The sequence below is a fragment of the Solea senegalensis genome, linkage group LG11, assembly GCF_019176455.1.
Source record: "Solea senegalensis isolate Sse05_10M linkage group LG11, IFAPA_SoseM_1, whole genome shotgun sequence".
Classification (NCBI taxonomy): Eukaryota; Metazoa; Chordata; class Actinopteri; order Pleuronectiformes; family Soleidae; genus Solea; species Solea senegalensis.
In genome coordinates, this window is record NC_058031.1 from 11,558,559 (window position 1) to 11,567,775 (window position 9,217).

Here is a 9,217-nt window from a genome sequence, read left to right on the forward strand (position 1 = left end):
CCAGGCCTTTTTTATCCTGAAAAGCCTCCAAGACTCTTCCTAGTGGCCAGGAGCCTCTTGGGGCAGTAGCATCCATTATGACCACAATATCTCCAGGCTTAAGATTCCTCCTTTCCTGATTCCACTTTTGCCTCTCCTGCAGTAGAGGTAGATATTCCCGTATCCAGCGTTTCCAGAAAAGGTCAGATATATACTGGACCTGTCTCCATATTTGCTTTACATACAGATCATGTGGCTCAAACAATCCAGGTGGTAAAGATGGTCTTCCTTTCATGAGCAGAATATGGTTGGGGGTGAGCGGTTCCAGATCGCTTGGATCATCGGAGAGCTTGGTGATAGGACGATCATTTAAGATGGCTTCAGCTTCACATATAACTGTTCGAAGTCCATCATCATCCAGTCTTTGCTGTTGAAGCACTGAACTCAGAATCCTTCTCACCATGTGGATTACACGCTCCCAGACTCCACCATGATGTGAACCTGCTGGGGGATTGAAACTCCAGTTAATTCCATCCTTCCTCAAAGCTCCTTGAATCTGCTCATGATTCAGTGACGCAAGCGCCTCTCTTAGCTCTCTCTCTGCTCCTATGAAGTTAGTTGCATTGTCAGATTGAATATGAGCAACTTGACCTCTTCTGCAAGTAGAGCATTGATGCATGAATCTGTATCCAGAGAGTTAGCCACTTCCAAATGGACCGCTCTGGTGGTTAGACAGGTGAAAACCAAGCCATAGCGCTTGACTGTACCTTGTCCTTTGCTTACAATAATTGGTCCGAAATAGTCAATGCCAACATTGGTAAATGGCGGATAATCAGGAAGAATCCTTTGCTTTGGCAAATCTGCCATTTTTTGCTCCATCATTCTTCCACTATACCTCCTGCCCACATTCTGCAATGACCTTTCTGACAGCTGAGTTGGCACTTGTGACCCAGTACCTTCTTCTCAGTGTGGACAGAGTGTGATTGCGTCCACTATGGCCAAACCGTATGCGAATGTGCTTCAGGATAAGAGTGGTGACATGTTGAGAGTGGAAGTGGTTGTTTAGCTTCCTCTGGCAGCGAGCCCTTAGTTAAGCACCCTCCAACTCTCAGAAGCCCATTATCCAAATATGGATCCAACCTGTAAAGAACGCTGCTTCTGCTCACAGTAGCCTTCCCAGATGGCAATGTAGCAATTTCTTCTCCAAATCTTTGTTGCTAACAATACTGAATGATAGCAAGTTCGGCCTCCAAAAGTTCCTGAACTGTCAAAGCTTGTCTCTTAGGCGTGTCTGATCTTAATTTGCTGGTATTGGAAGCCTCTATCTCCTTCCTCCTGTGACATTTTTCCAGCAGAATGCCTTTCAGCCTAAGAAACCAGGCAACAGATACTTTAAGCTTCATCCAGCTTGAAAAGTAGGCTATTAGCCGACCAGTGGCTTCAGGTGAACCTTCCACATGGATGACATTCACCGTGGCTTCCTTCTTGACCTCTGTGTCATTCGCTGATATAGCAATCTCTACCAGATTTGCTGTCCAGTTACTTTCTGGTTCACACAGAAACTTTGGACCCTGAATCCACCTGTTCTCCTGTATGAAATTTCCAACTCTCACTCCTTTGGATGCAATATCCGCAGGATTTTCTTTAGAGCTCACATATCTCCATTGTGAAGTTTTAGTGGCCTCTCTGATAGTTGAGATCCTGTTGGCTACGAACGTATGGAAACGCTTGTCTTCATTCATGATGTACTTCAGCACAGACGTGCTATCCATCCAGAAGACTGACTCCTGCAGCTGAAGCCTCAGCTCTGCCTTCAGCATGAGGTCAACATGAACAGCCAGGACAGCAGCCGTCAGCTCTAAGCGTGGAATGGTAACTGTCTTTAAAGGTGTAACCCTTGCCTTACCAATCAGAAATGCAACATGGATGTAATTTTTATCATTCTGCATTCTGAGATAAGTGACAGCTCCATATCCTGTTTCACTAGCGTCCGAAAAATGATGTAGCTGAGCATGTATGGGGTGTCCAAAGTCCTTAGGTTTAACACACCTTCCGACCTCAAACTCAGAGAGCATATCCAGGTCCTCCATCCACTTTGTCATATGATGCAAAATGTCCTGGGGTATGGTCTTGTCCCATCCAAAATTTCTTCTGCACAGCTCCTGTGGCATGCTTTTAGCAGGCAACACAACTGGTGCAAGAAACCCCATTGGGTTAATACACCGAGCTAGAGACAGACAACATTCCTCTTCTAGTGCAAGTCTTTTGCTGGACCTCCATCTTGAAATTAAATGAGTCAGTCTCAGCACACCACTGCAGCCCAAGAGCTCTTTCCACAGGCAGTTGGTCTCTATCCAGATTGAGTTCATTCCGATCCTTAGCTCTGTGCTCCTCAGGAAGAGTTTGCAGCATGGTGCGATTATTGCTAATCCATTTGGTTGGAGTGAAACCTCCCTGCTGGCAGAGAGAAGTCAGATCATTAACCATGCGTGTGGCTTCCTCTTCTGTGCCCATGCTCTTCAGACAATCATCGACATAAAAGTTCTCCTTGACTGTTTGACCACTGCAGCTGGAAAGTCAAGCGGATTAGTGCCTGCAGCCACAAGGCATACTAGTCAGAACTCCCTAGAGTTATCACTAGAATGCATTGCGCTGCAAGCATCTCTTGATATTCTCCTTGCGTTTATTAGTGCCTGCAGCTGCTATGCGTCACTAGAATGCATTGCGCTGCAAGCATCTCTTGTAATCCTGCGCGTCTATTAGTGCCTGCAGCCGCAAGGCATACTAGTCAGAACTCCCTAGAGTTCTGACTAGAATGCATTGCGCTGCAAGCATCTCTTGTAATCCTCCTGGTGTTTATTAGTGCCTGCAGCCGCAAGGCATACTAGTCAGAACTCCATAGAGTTCTCACTAGAATGCATTGCGCTGCAAGCATCTCTTGTAATCCTGCTCATTTATTCTGCTTCTTTTTCCTCTTCCTCCCGTTTTTCGGCGCGCTACTCCTCCTGCAGATATAACACAAGTTATATCAAAACGAGCGGCTTGACCGGATATCGCGTGCTATGACTTTTCTAAGACTTTCGAGTAACCATAGCGACAAAAATCGCAAAAAACATTGAAGTGGATGGGAAACCGTAAAAAAACAAGCCCACTTTGGAGCATCACAGTGTCGTCATACTTTAACGCAGAAACATGATTGTTACTTTAAACGGGTCACAAGACTTGGGACTTTTCTGACCTAAGTCAAAGTTTTGATACATGTTACAGTTTTTAAACAATCGCAGTTTACGTTTTGTACTTTAGTGAGTGTGTGTTGCGTGTGTAGGCGGGAGCTAGAGTGGCACTCTAGCGAGATCCAGTAAAATAATCAGAAAAATCTCTAAACAAACTCTTCTCCTGCCCACAATTTACAACCTACACAGACAACTTTTACATCAAAATGTTGCCATGGTTGTCGTCTAACCCTGTGTGTGTTTTCATGTTCATATGACTTGTAGTTTTTCTTAAAATCACCTCAAAGCGCAGAGAGTTCTGGTCACAGTCTCCATCCACCTCAATGTTAAAATGTCTGCTTTGGAGTTTTGGAAAAATCAAGACGAGGGTGATTTTAAAACTGTGATTTCTCTGTCAATTTATGCCCGTTCACAAATTTTGAGATGAGAGCTGCTGAAAGCCTCCTGATGCTCACAAACCAAAAATGTTATCTCTATCATCAACCGTTCTTGAAATATGACAACTTTAAAACATGCTGTTTTCTCTGTTCTCAGAGGTTTTGGAGAGTTAGGGACAGGTGTGTGGGTTCTCTCTGTTGAATTGCTATTCTTCCACCCTAAAATTTGACATGCAACTCCTCCCACAGTTTTGAGAAAACCCCCACACATGTTATAACAAAACGTGCGGCTTGATCGGAAATGGTGTGCTATGACTTTTCTAAGCATTTCGAGTAACCATGGCGACAAAAATCGCAAAAAACTGCATAAAAATCCCACATACACATGAATGGGCTTGTGAATATCTCGCTCTCCCTCTCTCCTTTGAAACTTGGTGTTTTAAAGGGTGATTCCACCAAAATACCACTCTGTCTAAATACTTTTAAAGGTTCAATCCACATTTTCAGATTTTTTAACGCAGGTGTTCGGAAGGGGGCATCAGGGAGTGGGAGGGGTTTATGAGTTATTCTCTTTTAATGGGTGATTCCACCAAAATAGCACTCTGTCTAAATAATTTATCTTTCAAAGTTTCAATCCTTTAATCCTTTACCAGCACAAGTCCTGCACCCGACGACACATGCCGCAAGAACTGCGGGCATGCTCGAAATTTTGGCACCGAATTGCCGATCTAGTTGTGACATTGCTCTCTTACAGAGCAGAAACGAAAAACATTGGGCAATCAGGAAACTAGAGAGGTTGTTGAAAAATTGTTGAGCACAGTAGTTTTTTTTCTATTTAACCCTTTAACATCAAGTTTATCACAGATGACACGTTGCATTACAGTAATTACGTGATGGTTTGTGCTATCAGAAAAATTTGGTTATTACAGTAATTTCAGAAGCCGTCAACAGATAAAGGAGAGTGTTGGAAAAATGCCTGTACATAGATTCCATTTTTTATTTTGGCCTGTTTTTGGACTCCAACAAATGTTATTTTAATTTAACAAGCAAAATATGGTGCTCCTGTGTAACTACAGTGTTTGTTTTTTTTATCTCAATAAAACTTTTTGTTTTTCTTCAATTTAAATTGTTCTAGATATTCTGGAAAAATGGACAAAAGCACTTACTCAAAGGACATTTTCTGGCCCTTTTATGGTCAAAATAAGCAAAACAGTCCAGACAGACAATTTGAGGCTGAGGTGTTAAAGGGTTAAAAAATCTATAGAATTGGTGTTTTGAGATGTTTTTAGTTGTGGTAGTTGTTTCCATTCTATGGTCATTTTATAACATTGTTTGGTGTAGCAAAAAAAATAGATCTGATTTACATGGCACTGATTATTAAAGCAGAAAATGTGAATTAAAATGTAAACTTTAAAGGTGCTAATAGATAAGAGAAACCGTTTTAAACCCATGTTTTTTTTCACAATTGGGTGAACTGAGTTTCAGCTCAACTTTGCAGACATAAGAGCGATATTCTTGTTGTTATTATTATTCTTCTTTTTATTATTATTATTATTATTATTATTATTATTATAATGATAATAAGAATAATATCCTCCTATCCTAATTAATGTCCTAAAATGTCCACATATTCATTTTTTAATGAATATCAACATATAGTGCCAACTAATGAGTTTTGATGCATCTGGCTTCAAGGGCTTGTGTACCTCTGCATTATATTGTTTGTCCATCAGCAGTGAAATCATCATTAAATGTCAGTGAGTCACTGACACATCTGATACTTGCCACACATGTCACAGACCACACAGTTACCTTTATCTGTAATTTTGATGGATGTTATTTTCCCCATCGTGTGTCTCATCAGTCAGCAGACTCATGTTCCAGGACCACATCTTTCATCACACATCCAGACACAGCACCCTCACGCATTGTCTTCCCCCAGTCGAGGCCAAATGAGTTTAAAATGAAATGCCCCTCTGCAGCCTGGTCTTTCTATACATGGCTCACAGCCAGCTTCTCCAGTCATTGTTGTGTGTCCTCATTAAAATGTGAACACACATCTGAGTCTCCTGGACAAGTGATGGTAACAGAAAACAACATTTATTCACAACCAGACATTTATCTGGAGGTCATGAGGTCATTAAGTAACTTGTATGATATTTGTGATCTGTATGGAAGCTCACCAAACAAACTTTTTCTCTCTCTTCTTCGATCATAGGCAGCCTGTGACTGACTGACTGTTGGCCAACTTTTCCCCATTTGTCCTGTTTTTGTAGAGACACATAGAGACAAACAACCATTCACTCCCACTCTCACAACTACGGTCAATTTAGAGTGTCCAGTTTACCTAATCCCCATATTGCACGAACCCGGGTCTTCTTGCTTTAAAGGTGAGAGAGCTAACCACTACAAGAATCAGTTCAAATAAAATGCAACTTACTTCCTGAATGTTTTTCTATTCAATTTCATATTATCTGGGAAGTCTCATGTAATGTATAGAGAAAATAACAGAATATTTTGTTTTGCACTTTCTATTGTGCTCTCACACACACACACACACACACACACACTGGGTATAGAACAGGGAGCAGTGTCCATTAGTGGCCCACATGAGACTGGTCCTCTGCTGAACATATAATGCTTCTGCGCCAGGGGGAAGTCCCTTTAGGAGAGATGACTGAGAAATATTCCCTGTGCTCTTCAGAGATCATTACATCTACATCCCTGCTCACAGAGCTGGATTGATCTCACTTGTTATTTCAAGTGATGATCACAAAGCACTCAGGCAGAAAGAAAAACACTAATATTCAGTGCTGTGACAACATGATAATGAGGCCCGTGTTGGTGTCAGCGGCGTGTTATCAACAATAATAATAATAATGATGATACATTTAATTTGAGGTGTCTTTCACCTGCACTTACAGGTAGCATTTTAAGAAAAACAATAGTAGAACATACAATAAAAATAAGTAAATAATGCAAAAAACTAAATATACAGTTGGGTTTGAAACAGATGGATGGATAAATCAAATCAAAGTGAATATGCGAGTTTGAACAGATGGAATTTGACAGTGGAAAGAGAGTGGAAGTTGCAGATGTCTGGTGGGAGGGAGTTCAGATTCCAAATTAAGACCCGCTGTTACATGTTATTGTCAATGTTAGTGTCAGGTGACATCCAGCACTTATATCAGTCTTTTCAGCAGATGTTCAGGAACAACAATTACATTGACAAAGACCCTCTACTGACTCCAGTCGGAGGGAAGAGGTCAAGGTCGATGGATGGATCAACAAAATAATAGACTTCAACACAAGATCCTTTCCTATTGGTTTAAAAAAAAAGAAAAAAAACATGAAGGTGAGTATATGTATGAGAATATACAGACTATGGTGCTCATAAGACTGATGAAATGTTGTCATTTAAAAACAAATCATTCATTTGAATTTATTATACTCGCATCATATTCTTTTGGAATGTGAAGTTGTTTGTAGCATTTTGATTCAAAGCCAACGCCAGTTTATTTCAGTCCATCAAAGTCTTTTAGGGTTAATAAGCCCAAACGTGTTTCTAATCATCATAGTACATAAATGGCTGATGATGAGGATCCTGGAAAGACAAGTTAAAAACAGTACTACCATCAAATAACAAACATTTTGTCCATGTGAAATGTGAGTGACATGCTAAATCTGGGCTTGAGGTTACGCCTTACTGTTTCTATTTTATTCAATTTTCCTGTTTCGTAATCACAGTCACCTACTGTGACACCTACCCTGAACTGTGAGAACCAATCTCCCCAATAATTCGTTGTGAGTTTAGTCCACTAACACCATGGAATCTATTCATCTGCACAGCAACCACATGATGGTTCTGTTTTCGCTCAGTCTCCAAAGAGGCTGTTGGCACTGGACTCAAATCTGTCAATGCAGATGGCTAAGGATTCTGGTGCGGAGTCTGGTAAATGTGCAACATTTGGAGCTTAATTTCATGCGGTTAAATCCAGATTCAAAGGCTGATTTTCAGCTATTCTTTTCAAGACACTGTATTGACTTCCATTCATTTGGACAAGCTAAACAAAACCTTATCGCTAACCTTAACCATAACAAGTTCATGCCTAACCCAAACCCTAAGAAGGCATTTGTTAATCATGAAATTCTACCTTTAAGGTCTCTTCTGATGCACTTAAATGGATCCAGTCCTTCTTGTGTAAGCAATCTCAGTGAGTCAGAAGCATTAGTCAGCTTAGGCACTGGTGTTCCACAAAGAACCATCCAGGGTCCATTGCTATTTACATACATATCAATTGTCTTCCATTTGTTTTCCCTGACACAAGGATCAAAATGTAAGCAGATGAAACAGTAGTTTATCTACATGGTAAACACAAGTTTCTCAGGAACTCTGTGGTTTATGTGACTACATGGTTCAAACAGAGCTGTTTGCGACTGTTTACAAAGACAAAAATAGATGTTTCGGGGGAGAGATTACAGGTTGTTCATCACCTCGAAGTCCTGATTGATTGAGTGAAAAAAGTCTGTGACTGGGTCAAACTGAATACTTCCAGTTTTTTATTTATTGGTGAATACATGTCGACAGAAGCAGCTACGATGTGCATGTGTTCTATGTTTTTCATTTCTCATGTAAGCCACTGACAAAAGTAGTGTCTCTCTCAAACCATCACTGTCTTTGAATAAATGGACACTTCACAAGAAACTTGTTTTTTTGTCAGTGTTAGAACTGGTCACTGGCCACTAGAGGTGCATCCGCAGGAGATTGTTTTGTTGAAGAGTGCTTTCAGTCATTCTCCTTTAAAGCAGCACCACACTGGAATTCCATCCCTGCTAATATTAGAGAACTGGGCACATACTGTTCATTTAAAGCTCATTTAAAGCAACAGTTCATCAATCATCAGGTCTGTGAGCACTGAAAAATTCAGTAGTTTTACCCGTGCTTAACTCTTCCTGCTGCCCGCTGACCTGTAGCTATTTTTACCTGCATGTCTTTTAATGATTGTCTTTTACTGTGGTCTTTAATATTCAAGTTAAATATTTCCAATGCCTGTGTGATTTCTTTGCCTTTTTATTGTGATTATAGGATGACTACAGGTGAAAAATTGGCTAATTGGCTAATTCTGGTACATTTAAAGTGCTCTTCATAAACGAGGGGTTTGCCTCATTAGGACCAGGTTTTAGTCTCCACAAGGACTACTCCTGACACGATCAGTGTTTATGAAACTAAAGGTTCTATAAAGGTAATGAATACAAGTACACACACAGATATTTGCACAATTATCCTGTCAAAGTACTGCAGATGGTGTCCAACCATTTGGGCAGCTTAAACAAAGCCTACACCATAATCAATTACTAACCCTAAACTAAACCAATTCCTCAGAAATGAGGTTTTACCTCATTCCACGGTGTCGCACAGATGAATGGAAGGGTTGACATAGCTGGGGCTCAGCCTCTCTCCATGGTAACTGTGTTCAATATTGTCATGACAACCTTTAACAGAAGAGGGAAAAAAATGAAAAGAAGGAAAGAGGGAAACAATGAAAGGGAGTAATCATGGATGACAGGACCAGCACTGACAGATTCTCTCAACTTCCGTCTCTGACTCTTGGCTTGCTCGAGCTCGTC